Source organism: Onychomys torridus, chromosome 8 (assembly GCF_903995425.1).
Source record: "Onychomys torridus chromosome 8, mOncTor1.1, whole genome shotgun sequence".
Lineage (NCBI taxonomy): Eukaryota > Metazoa > Chordata > Mammalia > Rodentia > Cricetidae > Onychomys > Onychomys torridus.
Genome location: NC_050450.1, coordinates 77,880,994 through 77,901,185, shown reverse-complemented (window position 1 = coordinate 77,901,185; position 20,192 = coordinate 77,880,994). Strand labels below are relative to the sequence as shown.

Here is a 20,192-nt window from a genome sequence, read left to right as displayed (position 1 = left end):
CGTGGTCCTGCGCTCCGTGTGGTGCATTAAGGGCTCTTTATTGAGCAGCTTTCAAAGGCAGTTTCTATTTCAAGTTGCTAACATTATATACGCCTTTCCCCAGGGTCCGGTTGGCTGTTTGAGTCTAGAGAATGAGTGATGCTCTTTGTTATTAGAAAAATAATGTCAATTCTGTCTGACATGTGCATAACACAGCCTAGAAGTCTCGTCTTTCCTATGCGAATGCCTTTATATCTGGAACATTTTTGAGTCGCTCCCATGTAGTGCCTTAGTTCTGTTTGTATTCTGGTCTCTGAAATGGGAAGATTTTGCACACAGTTTGTTGTTTTGTTTTGTTTTGTTTTGTTTTGTTTTGTTTTAATTTACACTATAACAGAAATGGCTATGGGCAATTGCATGTGCATTACAAATGTATTAGCATTTTATGTGTGAGGTGGACATTGTGTATCTGTGAGCACATGTGCAGGTATATGTGTATGTAAGTGTGTGCACGTGAGTGAAGAGACGAAGGGCATCAGAAGAGGTGTTCCTCAGTGACTCTCACTTTATTTTTTTGAGACAAGGTCTCTCAGTAAACCTGGAGCTCAAGAATTCCATTAGACTAGCTAGCCACAAGCCCCAGGCATCTGCCTATCCCTACCTCCCCAGTGCTGTAACCAGCTTTTATGTGAGTGCCAAGATCTGAATTCAGGTCTTCATGTGTCCACAATAAGCCCTTGACTGATTGAACCAGCTCCCAAAATATAGTTTTTATAATTATATATTGTGGTGATATACTGTGTACTCTAATAAAATTTACCTGAAGATCAGAGAACAGAACAAGCCACTAGATTAAACATAGAAGCCAGGCAGTGGTGGCACACACCTTTACCTAGCACTCGGGAGGCAGAGATCTGTCTAGATCTCTTTGAGTTCAAAGCCACACTGGACTACATGAGATTGACTCCATCTAGGAGAGAAACAGAGCCAGGCAGTGGTGGCACACACCTTTAATCCCAGTACTTGGGAATCACATGTCTATAATACCAGCACCTGAGATCTCATGGCTTTGGGAAGCACACACACCTTTAATCCCAGCACTAAGAAGGAAGTGATGGCTGGGCAGAGAAAGGTACATAAGAGACAGGAACTGAAGCTGTTCAGGCTGAGGAGTCCTAGAGGTAAGAAGTGGCAGTGGCTTGTTCCTTTGTCTCTCTGATCTTCAGGCAAATTTTATTATGGTCCACAATATATCACCACAATATACATGTGCTGGGCAGTGGTAGCACATGCCTTTAATCCCAGCACTTGGGAAGTAGAGAAAGGTAGATTTCTGTGAGTTCGAGGCCAGCCTGGTCTACAGAGTGAGTTTCAGGACAGCCAGGACTGTTATACAGAGAAACCATGTCTTGAAAAACCAAAAAACAAAAAACCAATTATATATATGGACTCTACACACACACACACACACACACACACACACACACACACACACACACACACATTTTACCTGACACACATACACACACTTTGTGGGCAGGCACTGGTCCTTTCTATTTTATAGATGATGAATTGAGCTCAGAGAGATCAAGTGGTTTACTTGAGATGATACAGCAATAAATGGAGACTCTGCAAGTTGAGCTCAGCTCCCAAAGACGAATTCACAAATTAATTCCTAAGCACTCTTACAGCTGCAGACCATGCAAAGGAGCCTCCCAGCACTCCGACCACAGCCTGCCTCCAGCTTTCTCATCATTATTGTTATCCTCTTAAAACAAACATTAAACAAGCAGACATATGCATATGCATATATCTGCCATGCACTTACACACATGTGAATTTATCTGCATTCATATATACTACATAAAAGAACACAGGAACTAGCTTTCTCTCTACTGTTAAAAAACAACTTCATTGTCCATATAGCTATAATTAGTCGAAGAACACGTCTCCTTTGTGCCTTAGATATTATTTAGAGAATTTCAAATGTCTGCATCCAAAGCATAGCCCTCATGATCCCATTTGGTTCTAACGTCCTCTCTGAAAGCCAGCAAATCTTGTGTCATTTTGTCTTGTTTTAGAATTGAAGTGACTTGTCCAGGGTCAGGTCATCACTCAGAGAAGAACTCTAGGGAGTTTTACTACTTCTATGGGTCACCTGGCAAAGAATAGTAGTCTGACAGATTTAAAAAACCAAAACAAAAATAAAAACAAACAAACAGCTTTCCCATAAGCAACAGAGCCTGGATCTCAGGCACAGTGTTTATGGAGAAGAGTTTCCTGGCTGGTCTGTCTTTTTGTGGGCCAAGGGTCACCTTGGTCTTTCACCAGTCTCTATCAATATCCTAAACCATATTTCCTTAGTGCCACCTAGAAACATGACTGAAATTCTAATCCATTTGTCACCCTAGAGTGATACACGGTGGAGGAGGGAGAGGCAAGTCTGTGTGTGGGGCTGTATATGTGTGTCTGTGTGTATTTTGTATCTCTCTGTGTGTATTTCTGTGTGTATATCCCTGTGTGTCTTTGTTAGTTTATACTTGTGTGTATCGTGTGTGTGTGTGTGTGTGTGTGTGTGTGTGTGTGTGAGAGAGAGAGAGAGAGAGAGAGTTCCCACTAATAGAACGTGAGTCTACAGTTCAGTTTATAACCTGACAGTATTTACCCATTCATGCATTTGTTCTACATAAATCTTTGCTGTTTATCTTCAATGATTGGGAAAGAATACAGAAAAAGAAAAAGACTCAGAGACATCTCAATTTTAATTATCTTGCCACTAGACAGAATCTCTCCATAGACTTTACAACCCTCTCTGTTCAAAATATCAAACTTTGTCTAGAAAAACATCCCTAAAACTCCACTTTCCAAGAATAGGCTGGGGCAGGTCTGGAGTTCCAGAAATGGTCCACAAAGATGTCCTTTGGGGACTTAATGTGCCCTCCAGGACAGTGGAACCTATAAAATTGTAGGAGGAAATTCTAGGGAGGAGACCAGCATGGTGAATGAAACAAATGGCTCCCTCCCACCCTAAAGTTAAAACACAATGTCCAGCCTTGAAGTGGTGGGAAAAGCTAATGGTGAGCTTACTCTCTGTCTGGCACAGGTTGTAGACTATTATTAAGTCATTTGGGAAATGTGGGCTTGTACCAATCTACAAGATTGGCCATGGCCATTTTAATGTGTTTTTGAAAATCAGTGAGTGCTTAAAAACTCGTAGTAAAAGCCCTAATAAACTAAATTAGACCGGGACTCTGCCAGAATTGTGTTTACCTCCTAAAGTGGAGGGTTAGGAAACCACAGGAAAAATGAAAAGGGGAGAAAAGAGAGAGATGAAAGATCAATAGATCCATGTGTCCTGGGAGTCATTTGGTCAGCAGAATTTGCTGTCCGTCATCAAGTGCAGCTCATTTGCAAAGTGGCAGGTGAGACCTTTTGATGGCACGTGGTTATGGATAATGCCACCCTCCATCTCCTCCTTTTTTTTTCTTTTGCCTTTGTTTTGTTTTATGAGTCTTACTTGTTTTTACAAGGGTAAGTTTGGAGAGAGGGGGCATAGTTACTGTGGCCAAAGAAGAATAAATGTTTTGTGCATTGTGCATACCCATGTAGTATACTGAACAAGTACTAATAAGAATAAAATTATTGGGGCAAATAAAATCACATATGCTTTTTAGTCACCTGGGACAGCAGCCATGCCAACCTTCTTGAGCATATAAAAATAATAATCCTTCACATATGAGTAGCATTATGAATCTTATAAACAGTCCTTTCACATACATTATCATGTTTGATCCTTGACAACCGTGTAAGTCAGGAATGATCTGTGTTATTATCCCATTTTACAGTTTAGGAGAGGTTAAATGGCTTGTCCAAAGTGACAGAGCTACCAGACATTAGTCAGTGCTTCCAATAGCTTTTTGGTTCCAAAGTGTTCCAGGATGACCTGTGGGATCCATGTTTTAGAGCAAAAGTATAGGGTGATTTTGTGGAAGGAAAAAACAAGGCTGTGTCACAGGAAATGACATCTCTAGATTCCTTAGGCTTCAGAAAAAAAACATCTACTCCAGAAGAGGATAAGGCCCCACAGGGTTCTGTATACTGCACTGAAGGTATGGACCACAACAGACTCCTCCAACTCTTCCATAAGGAAAGAAAGAACCCAACTTAAAAATGGACCACAGACCTTAAAGAGGCACCTCATCAAAGAAGATGAGTTGGTCACAAATGAGTCTGAGGGGGGTTGCACATCATCTGTTACCAGGGAACTGCACATTAGAACAAAATTGAGATACAAGGGCTGTGAAGAGACTCAGTCGGTGAAGTGCCTGTTGCACAATCATGAAAACCTGAGTTCAAATTCCCAATACAACATCTACCTCTGACCTCCATCTGCACACACCTATACGTGTGTGTGTGCGCGCGCGCGTGTGTGCGTGTGTGTATTTCACACGTGTGCACATAGCTTTATGGACACACACACTGTATACAAACACATACACACACATACAGAGGCTGAGCTGTCACTACCCACCTGTTATGTGTTGCTAGAGAAATGCAGATTAGAATAACAACAGGAAGCTTCTGTATATCTGTCAAAACGGCCAGAGTTCAGAACATGAACCCCATGAGAAAGTGGAGCATCTGATGGAACTCTCGATGCATCATTGACAGGAGACAAGTTGGTGGTTTCTGGCAAAACTGAGCATCGCTGTACCATACAACTGAGTCTTAGACCTTGTCATTCACCTGAGGATTTAGGTTCACACAAAGGCCTGAATGTAGATTTCACATAACAACTAGAACCGTTGTCCCCAAAACTTAAAAGCAACCAAGAGTCCCTTAAGCAGGTGCTGTGATACCTTCATTACAACCTGATGACCTTGCTTTGTCACACTATGACCATTCAGATTCCCTCCTTTATAGTAGGGTTTATTCTTGCCATTGTACGGCCTGTGGTTTCACCATGATGGTGTCATGCTGAGTAGCTTCAGGGCCTTAAGTACCTTCCTGACCCAGTGGTTCAGCTTGTAGCTCTCTCTTCTTAGGCACAGGCAAGCAATCTTTTCAACATCTACGTAACTTTGCCTTTTTCAGAATGGCATGTAGATGGACACATACAGGATGTAGCCTCCCCCATTTTTCCACCTATTAATATGCATCTTAATCTTCTTCCTTTTCATGACTTGAGAGCTCATTTCTTTTAGCACTGGATAGATCCCACTGTATAGATGTACCACAGTTAACAAAGGTATTATGGTGATAGAGGAAGCCATGCCCATGCAGGAGTGGGATATATGAGCACTCTTTACACCTTTCTCTTGGTTTTACTATAAACCTAAAAGTGCTCTAAGGACAATCTTTTAAAAAAATAAAATAACCCAGTGCAGAAGAGATAGCTCACTCCGTGATAAAGTGTTTGTGGACAAGCTTAAGGACCTGAGTTTCATCCTCTGCATCTACATGAAAAAGCCAGGCATGTTGGTACCCTACTTGTGCTTCTATCAAGAAGGGGGGAGACAGGGTGGATCCTGAGGCTCACTGGCTAGCCAGCCTATCCTAACTTAATGCCAGGCCAGTGGGAGACCCTGTGTCCAAAACAAAGGTGGACAGCACCAGAGGAATGACAATCGGGGAGGAGAATGGGGGCAAGACCATAGAAACAAGCAACTGAGTTACGTTTCTTACAATTCTGTCTTCAGAGGGAGGACTGTTTCTTCAACCCACGTCAACAGCTCGCCCTTCGGCTTTCAAACTCCTCCATTTTGGCTGGCATCTTCCTGGATTCTGTCAGGAAGCCAGTTCCTTCTCTCTATTTTTAATCTCTGTTTATATGTGTGTGTGTGCATATTCATGGAGAGGGCCATGTGCCAGCTGCTGGCTGCATGTGGAGGTCAGAGGACAACCTCAGGTGTTGGTCCACCTTGTTTGAGATGAGGTCTCTGCCATGTACTCGAGGCTACACTGGGCCACCCCCCATCTTGTCGCAGGGGTGTTAAGATTACAGACATGGGTTACTGCATCTGAGTTTACATGCCTTTCAGGGATCTAGACTGGGGTTTCTAGTTGCTCCACAAGCACTTTACCTGCTGAGTATCTCCCCATCCCCCAAGTGCATTCTTGGCACATCCACACACTCTGTACAAAACACCGAGCAAGCACTGAGCACTTCAAATGTTGAAAAGTTCTGGTTGTTTTGTTTTTTTTTTTTTTTCCTCCATCATCAGATTCTTTGCTGCCTGAAGAGCTAGGTCTGTCCCTCTCAGCGTCTTCCTGGGTCTACCCAGACTCTACAAACAAGCCCTCAATACATGCTTGTGGGATGCGCTTTATTTGATGGATTCTCGAGCTCCACAAGAGAACTCGGCTCCTGATAGTTCTGCTCTCTTGGCCTCCACCTGGAGTTTCCTCATCACAACTGTGTCATTGTCTGCGACCTTTAGTGTCCCATCAAACATCAGGCCTTACACAGCTGACTTCGTAGGAAGAGGCAGATGCTTCTGGGCCAAAAGTTGAATGAACTCAAGCTGTTTCTATCTTTCCATTAGGAAAACTATGGGGTTTTGACAGCAGCCAGACTCAGAGGTAATGACTTAGTGTCACTCAGCATATGGTTCTCTTTGTTCTGTGAGTGCCTCCAGCTCTTCAGCCTCCATTCAGTTACAGGTACACATCTCAACTAACGGCTGCTCCTGTGCATAGCTTACTAAGTAAAGATATTCAGATACCGACTGCAAATGATATGCATCAGTATTGCGTGAGATGCTAAATTGTACCTCCCCTTGCCCATTTTAATACTACTTACTGACATGTGATGGACCACTTAATAAGAACAAAACAGAGTTGCACACCAGGTATGTCCAGCCTTTTATTTCTCTGGGCTACAATGGGTGGTTAGGAGTTATCTTGGGCTACACACATGACCCAGGGGTGTCAAACTCATGGTCCATGAATTGTGCATGAAAGCATACATATATTTATTACATGACATTGAGGCATGATGTTGTCTGTAACATTCATGCTGGAGAACCATGTGGTTGAGTTACAGAAACAAATTAACAACAACAACAACAACAACAAAACCCTAATGATGTTTTAAGTAAGGTTATTATTGTGTGTTGGACCACACTCATAGTTAATCTGGCTACATGAGCCTGCAGGCCATGGGTTGGACATCCCTGGTAGAGTCTCCAAAATTTGAAGTTATGCCTCCACTGGGGGTGTGGGGCAGGTAAACGTAAAGAGTTATTATTTCCTGCATATATGCACGGAAGGAAATGAGAGCACAGTGAGTGAGTGGAGTGAAATGGGGAGGGATCCTAAATTTTAAACATTTTCCCGCAGACTAGATCAAGTGTTCTCCCCTCCTCAGATCAGGATCCTTGCTATTCTTCAGTTGGTGTCAGCCCCCAAGATGGCTCTGGAACCTCATAGAATACTAAATACTTAGGGAACATGTGTGGCCAAGCAGAGTGACCCATCACACTGTGCCACACACAAATGGCCTAGTCTAACCTGACACTGAACTTCTGCCGGGAGTGGATCGAAGTATAACTTGATTGTAATCACGTTGGTACTTGCTTCAGCAATGCAACTTTATGGCTGGGTATTTCCTAGTACCCCATAAAAACCGCTCTTGTGTGTTTGTCCAAATGAAAGAAGATTTGTCTCCCAGGAAAGCCATTGAAACGTGGAGAGACTGCAATCTCATTTCAGAGTATTGGGTTTCGTTTTATGACATATCATGCTGTTTAGTACAACATATCTATATTAAAAAGCATGAACAAGTCAGCCTTGTTCTGTTCCATTCCCGTCCCTCTCTAATGTACATTTATAAAAACACAGACATATCTGATTCCACACACACTGTACAATATTTTATCGATTACAGGGGAACTTAGTTATATCATGTTTCCAGAGACTGAGAAAAGAAAACATAGAAAGTGGGAAACACTGAATTTGATTATGCAAGGCATGGTGTTTAAAAGACCTGAATTGTGGGGAGGTCCTATATGTAAGGATAATAAAAATAGGTTTTACTCAAAAACTACCCTTTTACAAACTGTGGGGAAGGGATAGTCCCTTTTACAAAAACTACCCTTTTACAAACTGTGGGGAAGGGATAGTATTCTTTTATGTCTAGACACACAGTCCACAGGGCAAGTTCCCTGCGAAGCTGATCCTGCTTCCAAAACTTTCTCCGGTTCTTTCTCCACTGTCAAACCTCAGCTCAGCTATCTCTAGCCTGAGTTATTCCAATGATCTTCTATCTAGCCAAGCCAGCTTGCCTCCCTCTGCAGTCACCAACTACTTTGCAAAGAACATGTCTCCTCTACGTGTTTGCTTGGGTGTGTCTCACTCAAAGACCTTTAGACCACAAAGAACAGACTTCAACTCCAAAGAGCAGATAAATGCTTCTCTTATTGTCTTCCTTTGGACTTAATTTACACAATTAACTCTTTAATACATCATAGAATTGGTGTTTTCTATGAAAAGCAAATGTTTTTTTGTTTTTTTGTTTTTTTGTTTTTCTGTTCTTTCATTGTTGTTGGGGTTTTGTTTCTTTGTTTTGCCAGTTAGATATCCAGCTATTTGGAATGCTTTTCCCTGAGTGGTTCTCGCCTTCCCGGCAGGGTCCACATTGACTCTCCTGCCATGTGAGAGGGTGTTCGAACACCAGGGCCTGATTCTGGGCTGTCAGATGTGTTCTGTTATCCTCTGTCTTTCTACCCTCCAACACAGCTCTGATCTAGGAAATGAAGCTTTGAGGACGTTTTAACACAGGGATAGAGAGACAGCCCACTCTTCCATGATTATTTTTTCTTAAATTTCTCCTGTTTTCTTACTAATTTATTGAATCCAACAAAATAGTAGGGCCATTTTGAAGTTGCATTTATATCCCAGTGGGACATCTTGCTCAATTACCTATTGTTTGTTTTCCTGAAACAGGATCTCACTGTGTGGCCCTGGATGATCTGCTTATTCACTGCCTAGCACACAGCATGGCCTCAAACTCACAGCAATCCTCTCAGCACCCTGGGATCTTTATTGTGACTTCATTAATCCTCAAACTAAATTTTGAGAAAATGTACATCTTTACAGTATATAAACTTTTGGCTCTTCTGATGTTGGGGTACAGCACACCCTCTCCTTCTTTTCTTTGCCCTTTACATCTTTGATAGACTTGCTTGGCTTTGTTGTTCTGGTTTGATGTGGTTTGCTTGTTTTGTTTTGTCAGGTGAGTCCTGCACATTTCAGAGTTTCATGGGTGCCTTATATTTTTGTTGACAATCCAAATACAGTCTTCTCTGATTATGTTTACATTTGGTGGTTTTAAAGGGAAGAGACTGACTTCTTATTGTTCATTTCCTGTTTAATGACCTTCTTTAGCCCTCATCTATTTTCTATCTTTTTAAATCTGATTCTTGTGAGATTTTTTTCAAAGGCATGTTCTGAAAAGAACGACTTTCTCCCCACTTTTCCAACAAGCAAAGGTCATACTCCTCATTTTGAGTCTGGCTTTCATGCCATCACCTAGAACTCCTACAACAATGGAATCACGTAAACTCGATTTTGATCCTTCCACTTTGCTGGTCCTCTTTCCTGGTCTCTGGCTCTCACAGTCCTCACTTTTCCTGATCCATGGTGCTTACAGACAACTCCGTCTCTTGGATGGAACCTCTGTCTGCCCACACCAACCCCGGCATTCTCCAGCCTGCCCAAGTATACCTCCTGTGTTGGCCAAACAACATTTAGCACCCCAGTTCAATCTGACCTTTATATATCAACCACAAATGTGCTTTTCACATGATTGCATCCCATACAATATTTGGAACAAATTTATACCAAAGAAGGTTTTTTTTAAGAACTATTTCTCCGAAATTTAAGCCTGACTGTGTGCCCCATGATTTCACTTGGCAAAAGTTACCCTCGTACCACTTCCAATTCCTAAGCCAATTTCTCCTCTGTGACACATCTCTATGTGCATAGGCCAATTACATGTCGATTCACATTCTCCTGTAATACATTCACATGGAGTTTTGTGTCCCCACACCTAGAAAAGACTGCATAGCCTTGGCACCTAATGTATGTGTGTTCACTGAATTTTAAAAATACATGAGTGGTGGCAAGCCGACCATCAAATATTTATGGAGCATTCCTGAAACACATAGAATGTGAAATTTTTTCATGTTTAAATAGAGGAGCAAGCAGGTGTGACTGTCCCCACCAAATTCTGAGCATCCAGGGGAAAGAGAAAAGTGAAGCCAGGTTTTGAGTGTAAGCATTTGATTTTTCTTAAATTCTGAAGACAAGTAAATGTGGCACTTTATCTGCATTCATTCTAAAGAGCCACAAGTCCACAAGTGAGGTCAGGGAACCTCAATTGTAATTCTGACTCTGCCATGGATTAGGAATTTGACCTTAGATGAAACATGTCACCTTCCTGATCTCAATTTCTTCATCTTTAAAAGGGGGTAATTTCTGCAAACACCTTTTCATGACAGAGTCACTCAAAAGTGAACTATCACGGAGAACCTGCACACTACTAGACAAGGGTATGATAACTATTCTGGTAGAAGAAGCTCTAGCAGAGCTCTGTGCCTCAGTCCCAGCCAGCAAGGTCATGTGACCAGTAACAGAAACACCCTGAAGCATTCCTGAGCACCCCAAATGAGCACCAAGGTGGGGAGCCTTCTCCTCTCCCTCAGCACAGCCTCCCACAGGGCTCCTCTAGCAGGTGACCTTGCCTCCAGTTTCGATGGCCTACATCTGGCCACCAAGACAATTTTCTTCAACACTGGCATGCACCTGAGGCACCATCAGAGGCCTTCTTTAATCTCTCCATATCTTGCAGGACATCTAGGGAGCTTCTTACCCTAGGAGTATAAACTCTCCACTACACCCTACTCCCTGCCTGCCTGCTGCTTCAGAGTACCTCTCTCTGAGGATACAGACAATCCCTGCCTTGCTCTGCCTTGCCCGAGCCAAACTCTCAGAAATCATCTGGGACCCATGCATCTTGGAATAGGAAATGCCCTTCCCCCTCCAAACAGATAGCCCTGGTCTTCTGACCCTGTGCAGCACTTCACAGTGGCAGCACGTGGACTTGTACAAGAAAGGATGCTGGAAATGGGAAACGAAAATCAGGTGGAAGAAGCTGCTCTCCACATGTTGGAATGTTCCGTAACTGTTTAAAACCAAGGAACACTCACCATAACATAAGGAAATGGCAGAAATTGCACCTCCATTTATAACTGTGCTTTGGAAAAAGATAGGCACTTACTAAATAAAGTAAAGTGTCAACCAAAGTGGTAGTCATTGTGATTTCCGGGTCAGGGAACTTGGCATTACCGACACTGTGTTTTTTTGTTTTTTTGTTTTTCAAATTCTTTGGCTTCTAAACTGTGTCACAAACATGCTTTGCTTTTATTTCAAACATTTTTAAAATAAGCTGGGCTTGAGATTCAGGCAAGTCACTTCAGTCTGGATGAATACCTCCTCTCTGTAGCCTTACTGTGAAATGGGCTTTCTCGGGCATCATCAATACATGCTACTTTCCAGGCATCAGTCTGAAGACCTTCCCACATACAGACTTCCACAGGGAAGAAGGGGACACTTTAGACCTTTGCACCCCCAGCTCCTGCACTTGGGGCTGAAGAAAGTGACTTTGTGGTCTTCTTATTTACTCTCAACTCATTGGCCAGAATTAGTCACGTGACTTCATTCATAAAGGAGTCAGGAAAGCAATCTCTCACACAGGTAGGAAAGAGTCAGAGAAAAAAGGGAAGAGCAAACGAGCTTAATTTTTCTCAGGCTTCTTTTATGTTTTGAGATATAATTAAATCATTTCCCCTTTCCTTTCCTCCCTCCAAACCCTCCCATAAATCCTTTCTTACTTCCCTCCATTTTCATTCATTGTTGTTACATGCAATATATTGGGGGTTGTCAGCACACACACGCATACACACACACACACACACACACACACACACACACACACACACACACACAAATCCTAAATATGACCTGTTAAGTCTATACCATGTTATTTGTATGTATGTTTCCAGGGATGACCATTTGTTATTGGATAGCCAGTTGGTGTGCTCTCCCCTGGGGAAGACTATTTCTCCTGCTCTTGGTATTCATTGGTTGTAGGCTCAGCTTGAAGCCCAATAAAATTGGATATAGCCATGTGTCTGACTTTTTAATAAAAATATATAACTGGTAAAATAAGCTGATGGTAAGGAATGTATTAGGGACAAGAAGACAAGATATGGGTAAGCTGTCATACTGTGCCTGCTTTCTCTGTAACGGTATCAGAAAGCTGGGCAGGATTTATGATCGCACTATATGGATCAGAAGCCATAGTCTCAATGTAGACAGTGTAGCTAGCGTCTGACACTTCTACAAGCTGTGTCCCTCTTTATATTCCCACTCACAGCCCTACTGCTACTAGATTCAAGAACGTGATGTCACATCCTCCCCAGCCCCATTCTCCTAGACCAAGATGTCCTTGGTTGCAGAAGGAGACTTGAAAATACTTGTGTTTGGGGGTTGGGTGGGGCATAAATGAAGAGTTTATTTTCATGGAACAAAGGAATTTCATGGCACCCAGAGAATTGTGTCCCTAAAAAGTACTCTTAAGATCAAAGGCCTTAGCTCAGCTACTGAAGTGCTAACTGGCCTAGTCCAGTTGTCAAAAATTAGCTTCTGTGTGAACCAATTAAAACAAAATAATTAGAAGTTGTCGGCACTTCCAAATATTTATGCCGGTGGATGCAAATATTTATTTACATATCATCTGTTTGCAATTTTTCTTGCTTTGCTCTCTGTGAAAGCTCCTCATAAAACCACCAGTTTCTCTCTCTTGATGCTGAAATCACAAGCTAAACTTATTTGACTCAACTGGCAGAAAGCTAAAATATTTTTGTTAGGCTCTCTTGACAATCTGTATTTTTGACAATGTGTTTATATTCCTCATTTATAAAGGAAAGTGATACTGTAGCCATCCTTTCAAAGGGAAAACTCTGATTTTTTCCCCCAATCCATTCTATTTTTCCATGTGGTCCTCATTAAAGTAATTCCCAACTTTGTTGATTTTCATTATATCTATAGAGTGCTAAAACCTACTTTCACACTTCTGCAATTGGTTAGCAATTATCAGTCAGCTCTGCTGGACGTCTTTTCTCCTACAGTGCATCAACTCTGTCTCAATCCTGAAGTATCAAGAAATATCAGGGTATTTTGGTCAATAATCCCTATTGGATCTTTCTTCTGCAACCATAGTCATAAATCTCTCCATCTCTTCCAACTATGTCTTCATATCTTCTTTACCCTTTTGAAATCCATCTACTGGTCTGCTTTCTATAAGAAGCAAAGGTCCCTATCATCTCTTGCTAAGGCTAATACAACAAGTTCATTAACATACTTATGAGCAATACTGTTTACTACCCCAACTATGTATGAAACTCAAGTTCATCATGGAAAGTCTTGGAGAAAATTCTCTCTATTTACTATTAACCCTTGTGTGTATTTTCAGCATCCCTTTTGGCAGCTTTGCATGTTAATGTTCTATTTTATGATTCCCAAGTACATGTGATATTACATATTCAACTTCATTTCCCCTAAACATTATATCATAGCACTTCCTCTGTATAATTACAACTGTTCATAAAGCTACATTTTCCCCCCAGTGGCTATAAGATAGTCTCTTACTAGATGAGTATGTCATGGTTTTATTAAACATTCTCTTACTGGATTTAGAAACATAGAAAGTGGTTTGTTCTAGATCTGACTATTCAACTGACTTTGCTGCAGGTAGACACAGTAAACAAGGAAGATGCAATTTACAGTACCAGACCCACAATCTTGGCTATCAGCCCAACCCAAAGTATTATCCCAGGAAGGAGCCAATTTTAAAAAACTGGAGAAAAGAGAAGTATGCTTTACTGCCATTTCCTAAGGATGCCCTATTGGAGTCTGTGACCTGAGAATGTAGACCACGGGGAATAATAATTGTGGTTCAACAAAGGTGAAGAAGTTAACTGTGACCTGGGATTCCCATATCCTTGGGACAAAGAGGTAAACAGACCTGCTTCTCCTGTTCCCCCTCCCTCCCTCCCTCCCTCCCTCCCTCCCTCCCTCCCTTCCCTTCCTCTCTCCCTCCCTCCCTTCCTTCCCTGACTCCCTCTCTTAGAATCATAAATATAATTGGCATAAATTATAAAAATTTCTCATTTATGTCAATTGTATTTATGATTCTGTTCTTTCTCTCTTAATTTTGCAAAATCAAGACATCTCAATGGTGGTTCTTTTCTTTGGGTCTTTTGTGGCTCAGTCCTGTGACACATACTCTAGCCCCCTTTCCTTCCAGTCTAGTTTGACCCCTCTACCAAGTGCTGAACCAAGGATGGGTTCTTCACAAGGGCCCTATATCTCTTCCTCAAATTTTTGTTTTACTTTGGAATTGGCCATCTGTGCCTCCCTGCCTTAGTTACTTTCTCGTCTCTGTAACAAAATATCAGGACAAAAGGCACATGAAGGAGAAAGGGTTTATTTTCACTTACAGTTCAAAGGGGATACAGAATGAGGAAGGCATGGCGGCAGCAGGAGCAGAGAGCTGCTGGTCATGTCGCACCCACACCCAGGCAGCAGAGAATAAATAGGAAGTGGGGCCAGGCAACAAAGCCTCAGGACCAGCCCCTGGTTACCCACTGCTACCAGCAGAGCTTCACCTCCTAAAGGTTCCACAAGCTTCTCAAACAGCCCATCAGCTGGGGACCAAGCGTTCAAACACATGAACCTATGGGGAACATTTTAAATTCAAGTCACAGCATTAGTACACCAGAATTCTGCAGGCCAGGTGTTTAGGCTGTGCCTTTGAACAGGCAGTATCAGCCTCCTCCAGAGGCATGTCAGACATGCAGGTTCCAAGGCCCCACCCAGCTTCTTTGTAAGGACAACTTGGGAGTGCGGTCCATATCCTGGATTTTGACAATATACCATAGGTGATTATAGGAACAACTCCATCGGAGCCAATTCTGAACAATGACCTTCCTTTGCTGGCAAATTCACCTCAGAGCATTTGATTTCAAGTGATGCTACAAGAAAAACTCTTCCTGATGTAGTTCATGTTGGCACTGCCTGAAGCATGCTCTTGTCCCAAACCTTGACTGTTCTCAGAGTTTAAGTCCTCGGGCCTTGAGAACATTACACTATTTGATTAACAGCAAGAAGTGGCATGTCTGTGGCATCCACCTACCTCCACAGTGAATGCCTCTAGCATTGATTTCCCTCTCAGGCTCCTTTCTTCTCAAGCCACCCTGACATTCTTTAAAAGGGTAATATGGCCCTTACGTGGTTTCTCACCTTACCTATCTGTGGTGCTGATGTTGCATCCCAGTACTTCTCACCTTAGTCTTTCCCTTGCTTCCTGCCATATCTTTCTGTTTGCTTCCTGATGCTATGTCTGATTTTGTAATTTGAGATTGTTCATTAAGACAGGTGACAGCAGTCACTTTAGAAGCTGCCAAAAATGCCGTGGTTCAAATAAATCTTGTCGGCATCTAGCTGTCCCAGTAGGGGTGAATCAGTCCATCCAGCATCTGCCTCCATCCATACTCAAGGCTTCCCTTGGACTGTGGGATGGGTCATCTACATTGCCAACCTGACTACATTTAGTGACCTCAGACATGAGTGAGGCACACCTCTGGGTGTATCTATGAGGATGTTTCTAAACAGGACTGTGGGTGCCATGGCTTGACTCCTGAACCAAATACAAGGGTAACTTTGAGAAAGCTAGCAGAGTGAAAGGTTGCCCCTTTCTCTGTTTGCTGGCCCTCCATGAAACAAACTGTTCTGCTCTACCAAGGCCACCCCAGTAGAATGGATTAACACCTCTGACATCATGATCCCAAATAAATTCCTCCTGCTCTAAGTCGTCTGTGTTCCAGCGATGTGAGAAGCAGCTGGCACAGGCAGAGCCTTCAGTCTCAGCAGTACCAACATTGGCCTTGACCACCGTTGGGGGTCCTTTTTCTGTGCAGCACAGGAAGTCAGTAGCTCCTGCATGATAGTCATCATGATAGTCTAAAAATGCTCCTGACAGCGCCAAATGTCATGTGATAACGGACAAGGGCAAAATCCTTCAGCGGAGAGAGCCACAATCACAAGGCTGGCTATCTTGTTTTCTTGAAAATTCCAGGGAAGGCTGACTGCATCCAATTCCTATAACATCCATCAACCCTGCTTCACCCCTACAGAAAAAACAAACAAACAAACAAAAACACCCTTGTCTCACTGGCCAAATGGATGAACTCCAGAGCATTCCATTTTAGCCTTCCTAGCCTGCCTGGATAGCTCTGTGGAGAACCATGTAGCCAATCCAGATCCCTCAACTTAGTAGCTTTAAGGGACTGTCTTCCAACAGTTCTCCACATGTGGTACACTCCGAAGCTGTTGCCATTATCTTCTCTGATTTCCTGTTGGAATTTTTGAGGCCCCAATCATGCCCCTTTTCTAGCTTTAATTTTAACAGCATTGAAAACTTCCCAGGTTTGTATCTTCCCTCAATCTTCAGATCTGGTGTCCCCAAGGCACAGCACTAAACTGAAGCCCAAAGCTGAAACTCTAGGTCTCTCCTCTAGGTGGAATTTAGCACTTTCATGCAATCTGAAGTCTGCATAATGCACTGTTGGCCTCAAAAGCACATCCATGGCAAGCCATCGTCCCCAAAGCTAGTCAGAGATGAAGGTTAGCCAGGCATAATGACCTGCACCTATAACCCCAGTTCCAAGGAGGCAAGGAAACAGGGGTTCAAGGGCAGCCTGAGCTACACAGTGATACAAAGAACTGGCAATGTAGCTCAGTGTGAGACCCTGCTAACTCTGGTCGTGAGAGCTATCCCAAGAGTTAGGGTTTCCCACCTGAGTTCTTGTGCCTCAGAGTTTTCCAAGCTGCCATGATTTGCTGGGTTTGGGATGCTAACTAAGCCTTTACTCTTTCTTTCGTGCGTGGGTTTGGAAGTAACAATTTAACTGCAGGTTAGGGAGTGTCCAGTGACCCCAAACATACAGAAGCTGGCAAGCTTCATGGAAGCTGGGAAGCCAGGTTGCTCTACTCTGAACTGATGCTGGACTAACAGAGCTAGCCATCTGAGCACAGGCATAGAGGTCATCTATTACAATGTCACTATCTCTTTGCTCTGCTGTCAATATATTGAAAATCTGAGACCTTTTAGAACAAGGGACTCTACTTTTCATTTTGACACCAAGATGCCCAAATTCTGGGACTGGTCCTGAGCAAGAAGTATTGGTGACAGAGGCGGTGTAGGTGGGGAAGCGGCAGGGGAGGCAGAATCCTCCTGCCTGAGATGCCTGGAGGCTCGCCCTCTGCTGCGTAGCCACAAGGTGCAGACCATTTTTCTAAACGCTGCAGAAGATGAATGAAATTTGTCAGAGTTGACACGCTACTAATTGCAGCCATTTGTTCCCCAGGTAGAGGGGGTTAGAACAGTGCCCATCAGGGGCAGCTTTTGTGAGAAAGAATTTTAGTGCCATTTCTTTTATTTTGTCTTGTCTTTCAGATTTCTTATATGTGGACTTCAAAAAAGATCTTGTAACTTCAAAGGCAAGGCTTCATTAGAACTGATAGCTTGGTATGTACACGCACAGTCCAGATTATGTTATTTAGCACAGATGAGAAAGATAGTCTATTCCTTACTCAAACCCATCACTTTGATATTTGAATAATTAATCCTAAGAAATTCATCATTTAATTATAAGGCTTAAACAGTGCTTAAGTGACATGAAAGGTTTCCAGGAGTCTGTGTCGCCAGCTCACAGAGAAATGAGAGACCAAATGTCTGAACACTGAAAATATTCCAAGCTGGATCCGGTTTTAATGATGTCACAGAGGAGAGATTTGATGAGTGGAACTTTCGGGCATTCTTAGAGCAGACCACCTTTGTAGCTGCCTTTCTCCTTTGGGCTGGGTTACTACCTGAAGTTCCTGGTGCAGAAATTAAGACCCTTTTAAGAAGACTGGTGTTAGCTCACCAGAGAGATGTGATTTACACAGCATGCTGTGCTGGTCCCTAAAGCATAGCCCTGTGAGCACCTATGCCTCAGCTTACCCATCTGTGAAGCAGGGGCATCAGGTGAGAAGACCTTGTGTTGTTAACATGCTCACTCTCTGGGTGCAGCTCTGTCTAGGTCTGGTTTAAAGCAACCTTCCTGGTCCCCTACAATAGAAACTCAGTGTAGCACAGGCTAGTTGAACTTCCTGGTGGTTCTAAGTAAAGAAGCCTATTCTCAAGGACAATTTTCACTAAAGATTAAAAACTATGAAGGAGAGGACTGGAGAAAAATTTAAAAGTTTAGGCCCAATAAATGTTAATTCTGGAGATAACGTTCCCATACCATAGCTGGGTGATTGTTCTGAGCCACCATTTAAGGACTTGAACTATGGAGAACTTCTAACCTGCAGGGTAGTGAGTAACTTGGAATTTAATGTTAGGATTGAATATTCAACATACCTTCCAATAAAAGCCCTCCATCCCTCCAGCCAAGAGACCCTATTTCTCTCATAGCTAGCCAGCCACAAGCTAATGTGAGGAATCCTACCCCTTTCCCTTTGTTCTGTAGCAGAATGTAGCTCTTACAGCATCTCTCCAACGTTGCCTTTTCAAATGCTCATTAGTACAATATGGAGGCTCAGAAACTAAAAACAGAATTATCATATAATCCAGAAGTCCTGTTATCAATTGAATTTGAAGTGTCTTTGGTAAGTATGTGTGTGAACACTAGGCACCCAGCTTGTGGGGCTATTTTGAAGACTGTCGAGCATGTAGGGGTTTGGGCCTCCTGAAGGAAGTAGTTCATAAGGGGCAGGCCTTTGAAAATGGTGCAATGTGAGCAGCCACTGCCCCGCACTCCCACCACCCTGGACTCACCAGCCCATCTGCATCTCCCTTGTATGTTAACAACCTTTGAAAGTCCTCTGCAATTTTGAGCATGAAAGCCAATGTGGCTGAGAGGATCTAACTTGTGTGCTTTGATCCCCACCTCTCCTTAATCTTCCACGGTGAAGTCTTTGATCCAACTGTTGCATCCTATTTAGTGTTACCTTGGCAAGTGTCCTGTATTGGGGCCTTTTTGAATGCTGCTCTCTATAGGGAGTCCTCCTTCTAGCCTACATCAATTCACTGTGAAATCTCAGTGACCTGAGATATGTATCCCTGGCCACCAAGGCCATTGTCATCCATATGCATCCTTCAAAATGCTTGCCAAGAAGGTTCTTCTGATACATAAATAAGGAGTCTACCCTCTCCCTGGGATTTATAATAAATATAAAAAGTTCTAAAATAGATTACAATGGATGTGCCAACTTAGCCATCTTGGATCTAAACTCACCATTTCCCACAAATCCATGTGGCCCTCCTTTGGAAAAAGTCTGTCTTGCTGTATGTAAAAACAGCTTCCCTTGCTGCAGCAGAGTCACCCCAGTCACCTCACATCAGTGTGAATGTGGTCTGTTTTCTAGCAGGTCTCGTGTGTAATTAGTTGACTGACTGCAAATGCCATCATGGTGTACAACAGTGTGTGTGTCAATGATAGACCCAATACCTAGAACACATTTGAAACATTTGCTACATAGTGACTTATGTCCCCAAAGATAGAATTAAAGGATAAGCCTGAGTCAGGAGAAAGGGTCAGCAGTTAAGAGCACTTGTAGATTCCAACATCGACACTGGGAGGCTCACAACTACCTGTAACTCCAGCTCCAGGGATCCAGTACCCTCTCCTGGCCTCTGCAGGTACCTGTACACATTTGTGCATACTCACACATAGTCACCCACATAGATTACATAATTGAAAATAAAATACATCTTTTTAAAAAGAATAAAAAAGCACATTATATAAAATAGTACAGCATTATCTTATTTTCATTGAAAAAACTTGAATGATAGAGATTTGCATGTGTGAAGAGGTATGGGGGAATAGTACACACACATTCACTCCCATGCTTGCTCTGATAAGCATGGGCCATTAAGAATGCTGCCCAGTGCACCAGGAATAGTGACTGTCTCTTAGATGCAAGACCTGATGAAGTAAAGTACTTGCTGCTTTACATGCATCAAGATAAACCTGTGCTGTCCTGAGCTCCTTTGCCTCACTTTAGTGCTTTTGGCAGTTTCCAGACTTTCTGAAATGAAA

The 20,192-nt window shown here is 42.7% G+C and overlaps 1 protein-coding gene across 2 annotated transcripts in view; it reads left to right on the top strand.

Moving 5' to 3' along the window:
• Positions 1-20,192, top strand: part of Ankfn1 (ankyrin repeat and fibronectin type III domain containing 1) — a 384,629-nt gene that overhangs the window by 120,681 nt on the left and 243,756 nt on the right. The window contains exon 1 of one of the 2 annotated variants that reach the window (XM_036197223.1): positions 14,004-14,058. The exons of the other annotated variant lie outside the window; for it this stretch is intronic. The gene's annotated coding sequence lies outside the window, so the exon portion shown is untranslated. Of the gene's footprint in view, positions 1-14,003; positions 14,059-20,192 lie in introns of those variants that run through there. 2 annotated transcript variants of the gene reach the window in all.